Below are 20,205 nucleotides of genomic sequence, written 5' to 3'. Positions count from 1 at the left end.
AAATGACCTACACATAACTGGCTAATTCTCCAAGACTATAATCTATGAGGGCATAAATGTATACTTTGGATACCTTCCTTATTCACATGGTTTGATTTCAAAAGCCACTTCTTTGTGTTTTGTTTAATTGAAAATTAATTATCCTACAGGCAAGTCCCAAGACTCCAATCCAGGAAATGCTGCCTCATAGAGTTTTTCCTTTGCCTTAACCAATTATAATTTCTGGAATCCACTGAGATTTTTATATTATAAAGTTAATTATTTTGCATAATCTGGGAGAAATGTCTAATCTGATAACACTTGTTTAACTGTGATTTTTGAAACTATGTCTTGAATACTCTGTCACCCTGAACAAAGACTGCAGTTCTAATAACAAATATTTAAATTGATTATTTCCATCTCCAGGACCATACCATAAAGACCTATGTGAAGCAAAGATGTTAACATAATCAAATCTGAATAATCAGCACAAGGGACTGTTAAATATTCCATGCAGTCTTCATAATTGCTCTGAATTAACACATCCTGAAGGAATGTGTGCATGCACACTTTTGAAAACATTTTAAATGAGATTGACAAGCTAAAGAAAGGTTCGAGATGTGGCTCAGTGGCAGGGTACCTGCCTAGGACATGCAAGGGCCTGGGTTTAATCCCTAGCACTGCAAAAAACCAATAAATAAAACTAAAGGAAAAAATATGTAATTACTGAAATGTTAACTTTTAAAAAAATAGTACTCTTTTCCCAATAACTGAATATCAAACTTTTAATTTGCCCAAAGCACATAAATCAATATCAACCATATTCCATGATATCAAGCAAAGTTAACAAATTTAAAAGAATTTGTTTTTTTTTTTTAACACAAAGGACTCAAATTAGAACATAGTAAGATAAAAGATAATCTCCCAAAACTTGTAAAATAAGGATACTGCTAAAAATCTATGGGTCAAAGAAGTTGGAAGGGAACTAATTAGACAATGAATTTAGTGAAAATACCAATTTTAAGAATTTGTAGATATATCGAATACACACTTAGAAATGGATAACATTAAAAATATCAGAAATGAGGAATAGGCTCAAATAAATAATTATTGTTATTGACTGGGGAATCTTGGGGGTGGGTGGTAGTTGGAAAGCAAAATAACCCAAACTCAAACAGAAGAAAGGATTTAACAAAACTGAGTCCGGAGTTGAATTAAATCAAAACTAGTAGCAATGAAAGAAATAAATGAGACAAGTAGCTGATTGTTTAAAATGATTAACAAAATTCACATGTTTGTAGTAACATTGAAGAAGGAAAGAATAGATGAGTTTTAAATATCAAGTATTAAATGGAATAGTAATTGCTACAGACCCTGGAGACATCAACAGTGTAAAAAGGAAATAGTTGTACCCTGCTTTGGGCACATGTAATTTTGTCCTCCAAGGGTACTGTATGTTGGAAGCTTGGTCCATATTATGCTGCTGTTGGCAGGAGGTGTGAAATCTTTAAGAGGCAGACCAAATGAAATGTAATTGGGTCTTCGTTATCATTTTTGAAAGGGGATTAGGTAGTTATCCCCATTTAGTTCCTGTAGAGTGAGTTACGAAAGAATGAACTGGCCACTCTCTTTGCCTCCCAGTCTACCAGATCTCTCCTTTGTTTTGGATGTGCTCCCACTATAGTAATGCCATCTCTCTTGGGCCCTCCTCAGAGAGCAAACACATGGGAATTCTCCATCTAGGAATTTTTGGTTCTACAACTATGGTTGGTAGTTGGCAGTTGATGGTTGTGGTCTTTGGATATTAGTTCTTTGATTTGGGTTTTTTGTTTTGTGATTTTGGTTTGTTGCTTTGGTTTGCTATTTTATTTTATTTTAGCTAGCATCTTTAGTTGATGTTCCTGCTTAGGATGCATAGCAAGAGCAGAGACTAGTGTAGTGTAGCAGGGGCCCAGCTCTTGTGTTTGAGACAGCCTTCATGAACTGTTGTAAGGTGCTCAGGGCCACTGGACATGGTGGGTTTTCCTAGTGAAATTAGCTCACCATATCCTCACTGGGGCAGAGGTGGCAGCCAAAGTCCTGTCAAAGAAAAAAGGGAACTTCTCTGTCTACTTGGGCCTGGAATATCCCAACGGGTCCCAGGTTATTGAAACCTGTAAACATATCTGCATCATGATGGAATATGCGGGGGGTGGGGGAGGGGACAGCTACGTGTCCACATCCAGTCCAGTGGCATGCCGGAGGACGAGGCCCAGAGACTATCCACACAGATTGTGTGCACAGTGGGCCACTGCCACAAGAAGGGCATTGTGCACCGAGACCTGAAGGTTGAGAACATCATGTTGGATGCCAGAGGTAACATCAAACTCCTTGACTTTGGCATAAGCATGAAATTCATATCTGGGCAGAAGCTGAGCGGGTTTTAGGGCACTCTCCTGTAATTATCCAGTGAAATTATCCTGTAATTATCCCTGAAATTATCCAGTGGGAAGAATATGAGGCCTCTCTGATGGATGTCTGGAGCCGAGGTGACATTCTGTATCTTATGTCGTCAGGGAGACACCCATTTATGAAGATCTTCCCTGGGGAGCTGGTGACACAGATTATGGAAGCAAGGTATCACTTTCCTGATCATGTTCCCACCAAGCCAAAAGGCTCATCTGTAAAATGCTGACCAAGAATCCTGTGCAGCAGCACCCAGTAAAGAAGACCCTTCATCACCAATGGCTGAAGGAGGATGAGGAATATTCAGCCCATCAATTTAGTGGGCCACTCCCTACATGCCCAGACCCCACAATAATGACAATTCTGTTTGACATGGGTTATAACCCATACAAGACCTCGGTGTCTCTAGCCAATAGAAAGTTTGATGATTCCATGGCTGTGTATCTAAAACTTCAGCACCAGAGAAGCCAGGAGCAAGCCTGTTGTTCCAGGTGAAGTCTGGGCATCAGAGGGCCTCTCCCACGACCCATGGATCATTCCTGTTTCCATGTCCTTCCAAGGAGGTGTGCCTCTGAGCCTGTGCTTCACACCTTCCCCTTATTCTGTGAGAATCAGCTTCCTGAGGAGGCCAAGTTGTTAGGGCAAAATGGTTCAGAACATTCAGCCAGCCTCTCACTGATCTCTACCCCATGTGCAAGGACCCCTCCTGTCCGAATTGCCTCCCAGCAAGACCCTGGGTTCCACATGTCCAACTCCAGGAGAATCCTCAGTAGGGGCACTGCAGCAGCAGATGGCAGCAATTTGTCCCAAGGTACCTCTAATGGGCAACCCGGACAACAGCAAAGGCTGGAAGAGGGTGACCAGGAGGATGGCTGCGTGCTATCAACGATTGTGTTGTTGCATGCTGTGTGTCAGCCAAAAAGTAGCTTCTAACCAAGAAGTTTCGAAACCTGTTAGATTCAGAAACAGGGTGGTTCCAATGTAAATGCAGAGCTGAGACATCCAAAACCAATGGACAGCCAGCCAGCCGGGGGACCCGATGCTCTGTGGACTCTTAACATCACAGCATGGGCATCAGTCACACAGATGCTAAACAGCTGTAGGAACCAGGTATGCGTACTGGCCCAGGCTTCTCTGCATGAGTTCCTGCCAGGAGCATCTCTGGATCCACCTAGACATCAGGAGTCTCCTCTGCCCCCACCTTGAGCCACTGTAGATGAGCATTCACTTGGTTTGGCCTAGTGTGGATGGAGACTCACTCCCCTTGACCTGGTATGGGTGGAGGCTGTCCCCTTGAGCCAGTGTAGACATGACTCACTGTGAACTGGTGATACTGGCCAGAAGTTGAAACATTAAATGAAAATTATTGGCTTCTATTTTTATGTGTTTTGGGAGGGGATTTTCCAAAAAAAGTTTAGAGACTTCTAGAACCTGATGTTTCTTTAACTATTCAGCTTATAATCAGATATTTAATTGTTTAACATTGTAGACAATTATTTTGTTGTTAAGAGTGAATAGGATATTACTGCAGTCACCTAAATTACCTTAGTTTTTACTTTAGCAAGAGGCAACACTCTGAGAGTCCTGCTGGCAGTTTACACACAGGGGCTTACCTGCCATCATGAATATAGTTTCTATTCTATTATTTGTATTACTATGTCCATATCACCAAGCAAACTCTATGATTGCCAGCTTTCTCAGCACTTCAGTATTAAAGAGGTTTTCACATTTCTGCAATTCCATCATGATACTTATAAAACCCCAAGTAGATCCAATAATATGTAAACCAACACCCTTAATTGCACACTAATGAGCTTAGCTTTTCTGAAGGCTTTCTGTTTTGATCAAGACGTGCAGGTGCTTATGTTTCAAAAAACAAAACAACAACAACAAAAAACCCACAAACTAAAAATTCCCGATAAGTACAGAAAGGTTAAGACTTGCTAATATGAAAACCAGATCTAGTTGCTTAAAAAAGAAAAGCATGTAGGAAGAGCCTATAATTTCTCCTACTATCTTTGGGCTTGGAGAAATGCCCAGGTTAGTGACAAAGGGAACTTTAGGGGAAGACTCTAAATCTTCCACACTGTATGAGAAAATGGAAAATCAGATGGATAGCTTTGTTAAAAGCACAAGCCATGCAGAATCTTGGAGAGCTCAAGGAGTAATAGCGGGAATTCTATTGATATCTTCTCCAAATTGAAACATTACTATGATTTACCAATTTAAATTATTTTGAAAATAAGCACCAATGCAGCTGTAAGCCATTAACTACAGTCACACTCACAATGAATCTGCTTTTTAGCCACTGTTCCTAGACCCACAGTAATGCAGCCTCAAAAACCTGTTGTCCTCTAATCTTTGACACTCTGGAAGCACAATTTTTCCTTTACTCATCTGTTCAGAGCATAGGGTCCGCTGGCTGGCTGTCCATTGGTTTTGGATGTCAGCTCTGCATTTCCATTGGAACCACCCTGTTTCTGAATCTAACAGGTTTTAGGCCTCCTTGGTTGGAAGCTACTTTTTTTGTTAACACATGACTATCTACTGGTATCCAGGGCACTACTTCTCCTACTTTTTATGTGCAAAAAATTGTCCTCAAGATTTTGTTGCAATGGAGATTCTGATTCTACCCTTCTGGGTTAAGGCCTGAGAATCTGAAAATTAACTAGTTCCCAAGTCAGTGCTGCTGTTCTGTGGGTAGCTGGGGTGTGTATTATAGAGCAACAGCCTCCCAAGTGATTAAATATCCCTAGAGTTTTCTTTCTACAGCAATACTTTAAAAAAAATTTTCTGTTCCTGGTAAATATTCAGGCATCTGCCAAATCTAGTTTGAAGCTAAAATCAAGTCAGTTGCTGCCCTTCATCATTCTGAAATAATTTTCAAACTGTATTTTTTACTACTCCGTTTTAAGAGTGCTGTTATTTTGTTGAAATCAGTCAGAGTTCCACTTTCTGCAGAGGTAAGAAACCTCTAGAAAGAATCTAACCTTACCAAGGGCCTGTAAATGCTTTCTCCACCACTTCCCAAGCCCATTACCCAACAAAGGAGGGGGAAAGGGAGGGAACTGGGAAAGCTCTGACTTGAGGGCTGGGAAGACAGAAATGTTGAACTTCTAAATGGGGCTGTGGCTTCAGCCTCGGGAGGTTGTTCACCCTTTATGGGAAGGTAAAATAAAGTTTCTCTTTCCATCTCTGTGGGACCATGCAGTGCCTGGTGCTAGGACTACATTAATTCAAACCTGGGCTCAGGTATCCCCATGAGGGAAATCAGGGCAGTGTAAGATGCCTGATGTCTTTGGACAGATGACCTCAGGGATTCCCATGCTTGATTCCCTCCCAGCCCCAGGCAGGGTTGGGGAAGTACAATATCTTCTGTTTGTGGGGGCACAATAATTAACTGTGGTTCTCTGGTATCATCTTCATTACTTAGTGTAAGGTCAGACAGCTGCGACAAAAGGAGGCAGATTTAAAAGGCTGCTGAATGAAGCTTTATTGAAATTCGATCCAGGTGAGACCCTCCGGGGACAACTTGTGTACTTTGATACAGCAGGAGTGGGAGCCCTTTATTGTAAGACAGGAGCGGTATTTATACATTCCACACAGCTTATCTTAATTAGCATAAACTAGATACAGCAGTCAACCAATAAGAAATCTCCACACTTCATGGCATTACTTCACAAACCACTCCCCCTGGCATTTTGCCAGGCGCCATCCAGACTTGTTTACAGACTCTAACATTTCTCTGGCAAAATGCCAGGTGCCATCCTGACTTGTTTACAGACTCTAACAGCTTCCTTTATCTTTTGAACTAAACTACGAATTTATTTACATCTAAACTTAATTATAGATAAGGCTTTTTATGGATCCACATGCCCTCCCTGAGCTACACCAATCATCAAATACAGTTAGCTTAACTCACTAATTAAACACAGCCAGCATGTCACACAATCCTGGGGCAACCAAAGCATCTCCGATTTCATTCCACTTCCCTTAGCTAAGAGATCTCTCTTAGCTGAAGAGTTGTCATTGTCTGGTGGGTCTCTCCAGCCAATGGTTGGAGGTTGGAATACGGAATTGATCCAGGGACAAACAGCAAGGTAGCCAGTCTCACTGACATCCTTGGAGTGAAACTCTCTGATGTGGCAGTGAAGCCAGAAGTAGACAGGCAGTCAACATAGATAGGTAAATTGAGTCAGGTCGGATCAAGGAGGCCAATTTTCAGTGAGTTGGGTGAGTTGGAGACTGCCCCCTAAGGATTGAAATGTTAATTCCTTCAGAGCCCTTCCTTTATCCTTAACAAGAACTTGTTCCTGCTCCAACCTGTTGCTAAGGTAACCTGTCCCAGGAATTGCCCCTCCCAACAGGGAGCTGTAAGATTATTACTTAATGTGTCCTGGGCTGCTCCATCCTGCCCTTCCCCCTTCAGCTCACCTGTTTCCCACCTTTTACCCCTCCCACCGAGAATTCCTGGCCCTAGTCACAAACACAGGAAGGAGAAAGGGGAAGAGGGCAGGAGAACAGAGGAAGCCTAGGACATATAAAAAAAGCAGAACACGTTGCTTCTTGGGTACCAGGATACCAGCTATGGCCTCCTTCTCCCTCCTAGGAGAAGTCCATGTTACTTCTTTTTAAATAAACCCTGCATTATATGCTTGCCTCAGCATGTTTCTCTAATGTTCAAACTTCCACATGTGAAGAAGCAGGATTCCCCAGAGATATCATATTTGTAGGTCCCACTGATATCTACACCAAGGTAAGGTCCTCTCCATGCACCCCACATCTGTTTGAGGTGCATCTTTCTGTCTCTTTCATTTTGGAGGATGATGGACACCCATTTGCTACTTAAATGCAGTCAGTGTAGCCACCACTCTTCAAGAGTTGGATAAAAGTTTTCCTGCCTAGGCAGCTCTCAGTCACCTGGTCAACACAGAGCAGGCATGTTGGGTTCTGTTGAAGCTGCTTCTTACTTTTCTGTCCAGGCTTGGAAAGCAATTGGCATGAGTATGCAGTGTCCCTAGTCCTGATCTACCTTGGATGCACGAAGGTGGATGAAGGAGTATGGAACAATTGTGGAGTTTCCGGCCTGGCTACACTCAGGTGAAAATCCTAAGTTCCTTCTCTTGAACCTGCTCCTGACTGCTCTAAGAGGCATTTGGGTGATTGGTAGATAAATAGCACTGAGGGAAAGCCCCATTTACATTTGCCTCCATGTGGGCTGCACAACACTCCCCATCCCCACATCCATTCCCTCCACGATGCTCCCCCTTCCTTCGCAGATCAGAAATACTAGAAATTCAGATTGTAGGACTGAGAGAAAGACATTAGATGATTAGTAAGAAAACATCCAGGTTCTCTTTGTTCACTTAGTTAGGCTTCACAAGCCAGTTTAAAATCTCTCATTACTGTTTCTGTGCTCAGATGTACTCAATTTTTTTTTTTTTAATGCTGCAAGAGGGAGGCACTCTATTTTAAGAAATCTCTCCTGTAAACTCCTCTGGAAAACAGTGTTTATTATGCACTTAACAACCAATAGATGTTCCCCTTACCCTCTGGAGATTTCTTCAGTCTATAGGACAACAATAAGTCACAAAAGGTAAAGAAATATACAATTATTCTCTTTTTTCATGGTTTTTTCAGGATTATAGTGGCATGCCCTTAAGTCTGAATCCTTCCAGGTTTTCTGGCATAGGGCAAACTGGTGAAGCCAGATTTAAAATTAGGTAGTCAGTGTAGTTAGGTAAATCGGTTCTAATATCGAGTGAAATCTAAAATGGAGGCCATGCTGAGAATGACTCAGGGAAACATAGGACAACTCATGGAATGTTAATGAAGTCCCGAAAAGGCCCTAGGCCAAAGTCCACCTCAAAGAAATGTTAATGGAGCCCAGGAAATAGCCCCAACAGATTTGGAGATAGCCCATCCCAGAGAAGTGATAATACCATCCCAAAAGGTGATAATTAGGTCCACCTGTGTCCTAACCCTTCCCCCTGGCATTCCATCATCAAACCTATAAAAAGGGAAACATATTTGCCCGCCAACAGGATTCCACCTTTTGGGTCCCCTTCTTCCTCCGGGAGAAGTCTTTTCTGCTGTCCTTTAATAAACTTCTAATCTCTACTCTGACCTTGCCTCGGCAGGCGTGTGCTTTTCTGGTGTTATTCTTCAACATCGGGGAAGCAAGGACTCGTCACCGGCCAACAGCGGCAACACTGGGACCCTAGCCTTTGCCAGAGGCCAGTGATAAACCCAGCCTAATATCATCTTAAGATTGGGAGCCATCTCAATACCAAGTCATGGAAAGTTCATTTCTGTTTTATTATAAAATACTGAGATTTCTAAATTTCTAACTTGTTTGGAATTCCTGCTCATGCTCTCAACTCACCCATGCCTGGCTCTCCTTCACCAAATAACAACCCTCCCTAAAACCTTAGTGGCACCTCATAAATCCTGCTCTCCATGACTAGATAACAACCCTCTCTGAAACCTCAGCAGCGCCTCATAAATTCTCATGTTGGGATCTGAATTTACTCCCAACTTGAAATATAAAGCCATGTAGATCATTAATCTGCTAATTGCCCTTGTATTACATTTGCCAGAATCCTGTTAGCTATAAGTTCCCAAGACACCCCCTTTGTAACTTTTTATGCTATGAAAACCTTTTCTTCTCTGAGAGCTGGGCTGTTCTCTGTCCCAGGTTTCGGGTGAGACAGTCGCTGGCCAGGTCTCTTTGTGTACACAATATAAGCTTTTTTTGATTTGGTTTAAAATTGGAATCAGTGGTCTTTTCTTTGCTTCATGGTTCAACAGCCAGAAATAACTTTGGCAAAGCCAGGTGATGTAAGATGGGTTTTCTGGGCCATAATGATGCTCAAGCTTAGGGAGACATCCCTAATAGGATAAACAGTTTTGTTTTGTTTTGTTTTGTTTTTCTGATGCAGGAGAAAACTTGAATTTATCATCACTCAGGTAGAAGCTTCTCTCTCAAGTCAGTTTGTAGATTGACCACTGGTGTACATACTGGGAAATTACAAATGATCAGGAAAAGTGCCTTATTTTCATGTGTTGTCAGACCTCACTAACTTCAATCTCTACCATGAGAGAAGGCCTTAAGGGAATCACCTACTGAGGAAGAGAAATCAAGGGGACCACCCCAACTTAAAAAAATAAAAACAAATTCAGGGAGATTTTCGGAGGACCTTGAAAGGGTAAAGTTTCTAAGCTGCAAAGCCTGAGTTAAAATGTAAAGGACCAGGTATTGTTAAGTTCCTATGCTACACCCAAAGCCTGAAATTCCTGTAGCTGTTAGGACAATTCCCATTTGCTGGGAGCCATTAACCAAGTAGGTATGACAATTTCCTTGCCAGCATACCCCATGTTGCTTAGTGGAAGGACTCATGGAAATGGGACATTTTGCAGTGACATTCCATGTAAGGTGACCTTGCTCTAGGACCAGGGCAGATCCGGGTTTAGGGCATTCCCAGTTTAGGAAGGTTATTCCTGCTGGGAATAGGGCGTATCCTTCTGCCTGAGTTCCCCTTGAGTTCTCACGGGATTCAGACAGTATTTTGGGGGGAGAGAAGCCCAGTGGAGGTGGATTTGGGCAGAGAACGTGGATTTCCCCAGAACGTGTTTGTAGACGGCCGGTGTGAGTTCGGGAATAAAGAATTGCTGTTTGAATCTACAAAGCTGTGAGTGGCTCGTGAATTTGTGCCCAGCCAGACTTCGGCACCCATTAGATAATCTCCCCTGACCACCTAGTTGTTGAACAACCTGGGACCCTGTGCAGCTTAGCACGTAGGCATCTCAGGGCCTAAACCAATCAGTTTGAATGTGCACCCCACTTTATGACTGACCTATCACCTCCGTCCAACCTGTTCCCGCCAATGAATGTGCTAATCATGTTTGAGAGTTGTTGTTTGATTTTCCCGTGCCTCATGATGATTTGCTCTGATGTATGCAAAGCCCCCCGCACTCCCCAAAAAGTGTACTTAAGCACTGCTTAACCTCTGCTCGGGGCTCTTGGCCACTCTCCCTTGTTGAGTGAGCACGGAGCCCCAGCATGCTGGAACTTCAATAAACCCCCTTTTGCGGTTGCATGAGTCAGTCTCTTGGTGGTCTCTTCCTCCGTCGTTCACCTGACCCTTACAACCTAAATAAATATATTGGGATGTTTCAGAACTTATGCCAGGTGTTTGAATTCATCTGGAAATATACTTTGTTGTTACTTAGCTGAACTTTAGCCTCCAATAAGAAGGAGACCACCATAAAGCAAGCAGCTAAAGAATTTGGTGATGGACCTACATCTTGCCCATGCCCCAGCATCACAAACTAGAAACAAACCTAATTAATCATCTAGAACACAGGCAATCCCCAGAAATGATCCTGACTGGGACCCAAACGATAAAAAGGATGCTTGGAATATTACACATTTCCAAATGTTAGTCCTTGAAGCCCTCAGGAGGATCAAGAAACAGCCCACTTCCTATTCCAAAGTCTTTGAAATTAGTCAGAGCCCCCAGGAAAGCCCTACTATTTTCATGAGAAACTCGGGAGGCAATAAAAACATACCACCCTAAATCCTGAATCCATAAAAGGGCACCTACTTTTAAAGGATAAATTTACCAAAAAGTTTACACTCCCTGAGTTATAAACAGATTTTGGAAGCCTTTAAGATATTAAAACAGGGCCTGATTTTGAGCCCCTGTCTTCCACTGGAGCAGGATTTAACCTGTTTGTCACCACCCTAAATCCTGAATCCATAAAAGGCCACCTACTTTTAAAGGATAAATTTACCAAAAAGTTTACTCTCCCTGAGTTATAAACAGATTTTGAAAGCCTTTAAGATATTAAAACAGGGCCTGATTTTGAGCCCCTGTCTTCCACTGGAGCAGGATTTAACCTGTTTGTCTTGAGAGAGGAGAAATAACCCTAGGAATGTTCACTCAAAATAATGGACCTGCTCAACAGCCAGTAGCTTATCTTAGTAAGGAGCTTAACATCATAGCTTTGTTCTCAAAAGTAATAGGAACTAAGGTATTATTATTTTCATCCAAACCTGCCTGATTACTAACTAAAAGAGAAAATGGTTAAAACACCTTAGGCATGAGGTTTGTGCTCAGAACTTCAGTTTTCCCCAACTCCTTCCAGAACTCAGCCAGGACTTACATTGAAATGCAAATAGAAGAAGCCTGCAAGCTCAGTAGGAGACTGATCTAAAGCCCAAAGGGGGAAAAGAAGTAAAAGTGTCTTTTGCCTGAACTCAAATTGGACTAACAGAAAAAGCAAGTCATATAGTACTTTACTAATTACCGACTTGTCGTATTTTCTAGGACTCCTTTTTTTTTTTCTTAAATTCCATATTGTTGGAACTCATCATTTTGATCCTACACACCTAATTTAATGTTTTTCTGATCAGTCTTAATTTTTATTCAACTATGGAGTTTTTTTTTTTTTTTTTTTAAACATCTGTATCATTGCAATGGAGATTCACCTGCAAAAAGCTACAAGGCCTTTACTTTTGTATGTGTGCACACTGTTTATTGTGTTGTCTGTCCATATGTGTGTGACCATATGTCATGTACATGATATCAAAATTGGTAGATAATGAGTGCTCATAGATTAAAAAAAATGGATTCAGATACATTTAATTCACGTGATTTAAGACAGTTGAATTTAAATTGGGTAAACAGATGAAGGCAAAGATGTCTTTAAAATTAAACTTAACTCACAAGTCTCTCTGGGTGGTTAAAGAACTAGTAAAATGTTGATGTCTACAAAATGTCTAATATCCATTGTTTCTAGGGCTTTTCTTCAATAAGAAAGAAATGGCTAATACTGTTCAATACCCTTATTTACTATCTTGCTAAAAATAAGTAAAGTAGATTTGACATGGGATTACTCATAAGTGTATTTGTTTGACATCTGATTCATTTACAATGCTAAAATGCTAACTGTTAAATATACCATCAATAACTTTTTTTTTTTTTTTTTTTTTTGTGTGTGTGTGTGTGTGTGGTGCTGGGAATTGAACCTAGGGCCTTATGCATGTGAGATCATCAAGTACACTTAATTCCTTGAATTCCATTGGGTAATATTATTGATGTTTTCATAAATTGATGTTTCATAAATTTCATAAATGAAAATAAAAAGGTTTAAAGTTGCTTTTTCATCACTGGAAAAGTTTATTAAAAATTTAAAATTCCAACACCTGAACATTGTGTTTTCATGAAATGGGAAACAGATATGATTCTATATACAAAGGTTATAAAAGATTTTTATATACAAAGGTCCAAAGGTTTCAACTGTTCCAATTAAGAGTACTGTAAATAACATAAAGTATTTTTTCATTAAAATGAAATAACTTACTTAAATTCAGAAATTTACAAGGATTGTTTCAGAATGTGAACAGAAAAGGGAGTTAACAGGTAGGAAAGAGAAATTAGAAGGTTATAGGTATGGAAACCATATTTAATAGAAGGAAAAGAAAGTGTTTCTGGATAAGAAAGTCTTTATGTGATGAAATAAGTAAGAGAGTTTAAGTAAGTGATAAAGAAGGTCTGTGTAAATTGCTTATATATGTATGTAAAACAAACAAAGCTATTTAAAGTTTTTTCCCTAAGGTCAAATGTTAATGTATTGGATAAACCAATGTTTAATCTATGTGTTAAAAGAACAATGACTTCTTAAAACATTAATTTACCCATTACATTGTGTTTATTAAGTTTTGAGTTTTTTTTTTTTTAATATTGAAGGAATTAAGGATTATACAAATGTGGATAAACAACAACTGTTATTTTGGAATATTGTAATATGTTATTTCTTTAAGAGCTAAACTTGATTAATATAAAAACACCAATGTAATTGTGGTGCTATTATTCTTCTTTGTATATTAAATGTGTTCATATCTTCTAGGTATACAAGTCTTAAGGTAGAAGCTTTAAAACAGCATTATATGAATCTGGTGTTTCCAAACTAAAATTGTTTGGTAATTTTAGGCTTATAAGGATAATATCTTGCAGATTTATTTATATCGCTTAATATTCTACAACTGGACCTGTTATCAATAAGATATATAAAGTTTTATGTTACTTTTTTACACTCGGGTACAATTTAAAAGTGTTTTTAAGTTAATGAGAACCTAATCCATATAAAGGTTAATATTGTAAAACACAAAAGCATTTTGCTACTTTTCCACAAAAGGTTAAAAGCTCTCAGCCTTTCTTTAATTTATGTTTTAAATGTAATACCACATTGTGTTAGCTAATGTTCATGTGAACTCAAGCAACAATATATGAAAATTTTGTAAAATGATATTTAAGAAGCAAAGATCAGCTTCAGAACTAGAACACCTTACCTAAGATTTATAAAGAGCCCCTTCTTACCTGAGATAAGGCTCTGCCTCCCAATTTAAACTACTTGTCAGAATGATTCCAATGTAGGCCAGACTTCAGTTCACTTAACATTATGTTCAAAAGATTGATATTTGTTGTTAAGATTACTAGGATCTCAAACAGGGGGTATAATATATAACTCAGCCAAAATTCAAAATAGTTATTACACAAACTAAATATGTTTTTATTCTTGTTAATTTTATTTTGTATTTTCCTTATAAACTGTCTAAATGTTGCCTATTAATGTTTTGCAGAGATATTGCTTCAAGAACACAACCTGGGTTAATTTAAGATAATAAGCCATCACCTACAGGACAGATACCATTGTACAGACCCCAATTAATGGGGTACATGACTGTAAGGTTATAGAGATTAAAGCTAAAGCCCAGTACTCTTAATTTAAGACTAGTGAGACAGATTTTCTAGATGTTTTAAGATCAAGACTTAAAAATTAAAGTTATATTAAAAGAAAATCAAATAACAACTCTAAAACATGATTAGCACATTCACTGGCGGGAACAAGTTGGGTAAGGGTGATTGGTTACTACAAGAGGGGGATTCATTTGAACTGATTGGTTTAAGCCAAAAGGGGTGTACATGCTGAACTACATGGTTTCCCAACACGTTATCAACCACCATAAACTCCTGGGAGGGTCATCTGGCATTCCAGGTATTTCCCTGTCTCATGCTGATTGGTGGCTGCTAGGGGGTTACTATGGATCTCCACCTAGCCTGACTGAGTCAGGGACACCTTGCACAGCAGATCTCTCCTATTATTTGTAGATAAACCACCACTTAGCAGAGCCAAGAAAATCATATTTGGCTTTTACCCTCTGATTCAGTCTGAATCCAGGGAACAGGGGACTTCTCTAAAGAGCTTTGTAACTCTGGACTACATAACCTCCTCATCAGAGAGATTAATGAGACTTGTGGAGAACAGAAAGCCAATCAGTGCACTTGCTATGAAGATGAGGGTCATTGGAGAAGGAAGATATCCCTGATACTTCCAAGGGAAGCCACATGGTCAAGGAAGACCTGGACCCATCCTAGTGCAAATGGCACTAGCAGAACAAAGAAGCTGCTCTCAAATTTCCCCAAGAGTGACTCCCATGGGAACTCAGCTGACTCTTAACAATAGATAGAAACAATAGACACTTTGATCTGCTTCATTTTAAACACCTAGCAAAAAACAGTTAAAATCAAAACACAGCCATTCCTGGTCATTTAAACAAATTAGTTAAATGTAACTTAGGATATACATTTGTGTTAGCCTCCCAAAATAAGAAAGACTGGAGCCTACAAAAAAGAGATTCTTAGGAAGGCCACAGAGTCACATCTCCAGCCATATTTTGTATTTTTATTAGATACATAGTCTCACCAAGTTGCTTAGCATCTCACCCATTGCTGAGACTGGCTTTGAACTCATGATCTTTCTGTCTAAACCTCCCAGCTGGAGGGATTACAGGCTTGTGTGGGCCACCATCAGGCCCATTAACAATTCTTTAGGATGAGTGCTTTAGATGGGGCTTTGGAGACCTTAACATTTCAATCTTCTGGGGACAGTTTGCAATTTGATTTCCAGTCTATTTCCAAAATAGACTCCATTTTCTCCACCAGACCTGATTTACCTACCTACACTAACTACCCGTCCTTGAATCGGGTTTCAAGGCCAGTTCTAATAATTTCTGCTTTTATTTTTACTATTTTCCTTGTGATGCTTTCTTGTGGCTTACAGTGTTTTTGTTGTTTTTACTTCAGATTTGGGTTGTGATATTAATTTGTTTATTTATTTAATTGAAATAAGTACTTAAGGCTATGAATTTCCTGGCATTATTAATATATTCTGATATGTATTTTTATCATTAATATTTAAAGAAATTCTGAACTTTCACTTAGTATTTCTGTTTGTTTTAGAGTTTTTAGTAGATTTTTTACATTTTCAGCTCAGAAAAGCATTTTGTTTTGTTTTTGTTTTTCTTACTAATATTTATTTATATGGCCAGAGAATGGCCATATAAATTATAAATAAATTTAGTTTGTATAAATTTACTTTATACAAACTACTGAGGCATTCTATGTGATTTAGTGTATACTTAATTTATGTAAATATTCCATATCCCAAATATTCCATATCTCTTGAGAATAAGATGTATAATATATTACTGGTGGGAAAATTTAATATATATTCATAAGCTCTATATTGTTCACTATGTAATAAGTATTTTACAACTTTCCTTTTTTGGTTTCATTTGATTTTCTTGGTCTGGAAATAATATGTTTAAGTACTATATTATCTTTGTATTTTTAGACCATTTCTCCTGCATTTCCTAATTTCTGGTTTATAAAAATGGTGGTTGTGTTAATTTTAAAATGATATTTTCATTATTAATTATATCCTTTGTAATTTTAATATGCCCTTCTTTGTCTCATTTAATGCACTTTGGGGGGCCTTGTTTTGACTTGGATATGAGGTATGCCCGTGGTCGCCCCCCCTCCCCCAAAGCTCATGTGTGAAACAATACAAGAGGTTTCAGAGAAGAGATGATTGGGTTACAAGAGCCTTAACCCAATCAGTGAATTAATCACCTGATGGAATTAATTGAGTGATGACTAAAGACAGATGGGATGTGGCTGGAGGAGGTATGGCATTGGGGGCACGGCTTTAGGATATATATTTGTATCTGGCAAGTGGAGGAGGTCTCACTCTGCTTTCTGATTATCATGTGAGCCACTTCCCTCCTCCACACTCATCCTCCATGATGTTCAGCCTCACCTTGAGTCCTGAGGAATGGAGCTGTCCTTCTATTACTAAGACCTCTGAAACTGTGAGCCCTCAAATAAACTTTTTTTTGCCAAAATTGTTTTGGTCAGATCTTTTAGCCACAGCAACAAAAAAGCTGGTTAAAACAGGCCTGATTTCTACCTTGTCCAAAACCAAAATTAACTCTTCCTCTTTATTGTTTATACTGTTGGACATAACTTTTTCCATCTTTCTATCATTATCTTTCTTGAGTCTATTCAAAGAATATCTATAGTATGTGGCATAGAGTTGGGTTTTACTTTGTGAGCCATTTTGAAAATCTCTTTATTTGGTAAATTAAGCTCATTTACAAAAATCAGTATGACATATGTTTGGCCACAATTTTGTCATTTTTAAAAATATTTACTTTACATATAGTTAGAGTGTCCATGTTTCTCTTTGTGGTCTGTTTTCTTGCTTTCTTTGAGATAGAGAAGAATATTTAATTTGGTATCTTAGAAAGCTTGTATTTTTTCTAGTGGTTTCTTTCATACAAACACCATTTATATTGCCCTTAGTTCCCTATTCCTTATTCTTATGCACTTTAGCTTGTCAGTTTAAAATGATGTTCTTTTATCACTATGATATATTCTATTAGTGTATTTCACTTTTTTCATTCTTTTTCTCTATCACACTCCAATTTTGTTAGATGTATAAACTTTGTCAGAATATATACCATTTGCATACTATTCTTTAAGCTTTCCCCCCATTTTTATTCTAGTCTCAGATCTACAATTAATTTGTGTTTTTGTGTGTGTGTATTCAATGTTCACCATCAGTTCTGAAACTTTCCCGTTTATATCTAGTAAGAGGAAGCTCCCTCTCTAGTAGATACTAAAGAAGGGTCCATGAGTACCATTTTCCATACTCCCAGGATGTTGCATGTTTAAAATTATTTTCTATCACCTTGACTCTGTGTGCAGGGGTGAGAGATTTTGTTGGTTTCCAGGAGTATTGGTTTCAAAATGCCTTATGCTGTAGTAGTCAAGTAGTTTCTTTAATAGATGGCACCCTTCGAAGAGGGAGCTGGTGTATCTCCTGGTTTTGATTAGTTTTTGTTTCTTCATTTGTCTTAATTTCTAACATGTCCTCCTACCTTTCCTTACCACCAAGCCTCCAAGTGATGCCTCCCACCTCCATCTCTGCTGCCTTCCTCTACCCAAGAGGCCACCCTTCCAGAGAACTACCTTTTCACAGAGAACTTTTCTGTCCCTTCTTTTACTTTTCCAGACACCTCCAGGAGCCAGTACTCTGATCTGCCAGGTCTCATCATTGTCCTTAGTATTTCTTCACTCCCAGTGAAACTTCATCTTTCCATGAGTGAATCCCGCCCCCCCTTTATTTCCATTTTTATTTTAAATTTTATTTAAAAATGTAGTTGATACATCGTAATTGTAATTGTACATATTTACAGGGTGCAGTGTGATATTTCCACACTTATATACAAGGTACAATAATCGCATCAGGGTAATTATCATATCCATCACCTCAAACTTTTATCAACATTTATCATTTCTTTGTAATAACAACATTTAAGATCCTCTCTTGTAGCTATTTTGAATTATCCAATAAATTATTGCTAGCTATAGTAAACCTATTATTTTATAGAAAGCTAGACTTTACTCTTTCTATTTAACTGTAGTTCTATATCTGTTAACCAGCCTTTCTGCAAGTATCTTTCTGACCTTGACTTGTATCACTTAGCATGTCTTTCAGGCTCATCCCTGTTGCTGAAAATGACACTTTTTTCATTCTTTTTTATATGACTGAATAATATTCTACTGTGCTTGGTGTGTGTGTGTGTGTGTGTGTGTGTGTGTGTGTGTAACACATTTTCTTTATTTGCTCGTTTAATGATAGGTAATTAGGTTGAGTAATATCTTGACTATTGTGCACAATGCTGAAATAAAAATGGAAAGTGTAATGTATAATCTCTACTCAACATACTGATTTTTCTTTTCTTTGGATTTAGACTCAGTAGTAGAATTGATAGATCGCATGAAATTTCTATTTTTAGTTTTTAAGCTGAAATTGATCACATTTTTCTGTCTCCCAATTGTGCTGTAGGCATGGGTTATAGATGGTTTTGTTTGCTCTCTTTTTGGATCTGTGTGGGTTTTGGAGAATGAACAGAAATCTGACTGTAGGTAATCACTGTCACCCTAAGAAATCTCCAAGGATAACAGATATCACTTTTTTATTTCATAGTTTGAACTCAATTATATTCTAGGAAAATTGAGAGCAATTTAATACAGCATCAGCTGTGCAATAAGTGATAAACATCTGATGGATGGATGGTAGACACTATGGAGGAACTATTCTAATGTTTAGGATAAAATATTATCTAAATTTTCTTAGCTGCTGATTCAGTTGCTTAATTATTCTACTAGTGATAACATATTAGGGAAATTAAGTACAGAAATTGTTTCATGCAACTAGATACAGTTCTGAGAGATCAAGTGATGTGAGCCCACATCAGGATAGAAAAAGCAACATGGTACAGAATGATTTTCTCCTGATACTGCATGAAGTCAAATGAAGTTTTTAGGTAAAGAAAGAAATCTACTATATAATTATGCTTTCCTTGATTAAAAAGTTTGCATACATTAAACTCTCTACTTCTAGCTTTGGAAGTATATCATATAAGAAAAATAAATAAATTCAGACTCTTGCCAATGATTTCAATCAAACAAAATTTTCATACTAAAGGAGATATCCAATAAAGTAAGCATTACCAAGATTTTTTGATGTTTACACTAAATGGTTTTCTTAAACTTAATTGTGTAGCTCTATGAGGATACAAAAATAGAATAACCCAGAAAATATGAATCAGTCCACTTCCAGGGATCAGGACAGCCATCTTTTTTTCCCAAAGCAGAGTTTTCTATGATAATGATGAATATATTCCATATCTATGCTGTCCAAAGAAGCCACTAGCCAAATGTGGCAAGTAGACAGAGGAACTACATTTTAAACTTGCTTATTTGATTAATTTATGTTCAAATTGCATAACCACCTGGTTTATACCTATTTTATAGGGCATTGTTAGTGTCTAGAGAGACATTAATGTGCTCAAGCTTGAAGCTATCTGGTTTGGAGGATAGAAAAATAAAAAAAAAAAAAATTATTTTTGCTGCTGTGTCTCAAAGATCTGACCAGAACAATCATAGAGAAGAAAAGGTTTATTCAGGAACTCATGGTTTTAGAGATCTTAGTCCATAAAAGGCTGGCTCCATTCCTCAGGGCTCAAGGTAAGGCAGAACATCATGGCAGAAGAGTGTGGCAGAGAGAATGAGCTCACGTGTTGGTGGGGGTGGGGGAGAGAGAGAGAGAGACTCCACTCCTGCCAGATACTAATAAATACCCCAATTCACACCCCAATTCCCACCTCCTCCAGCTATACCCTACTCTTCAGTTACCATTCAGTTAATCCCTATCAAGGGATTAAATCCCTAATGGGATTAATGCTTTTACAACTCATTCATTCTCCTCTGAACCTTCTTGCATCATCTAATATGTGAGCTTTTCAGTGACACCACATCTAAACCACAACAAGATGATTTTAAGCAGAAGGTGGAAGTGGAACTA

This window comes from Callospermophilus lateralis, chromosome 9 (assembly GCF_048772815.1).
Source record: "Callospermophilus lateralis isolate mCalLat2 chromosome 9, mCalLat2.hap1, whole genome shotgun sequence".
NCBI classification, from domain to species: Eukaryota; Metazoa; Chordata; class Mammalia; order Rodentia; family Sciuridae; genus Callospermophilus; species Callospermophilus lateralis.
Note: the sequence above shows the minus strand (reverse complement) of the source record.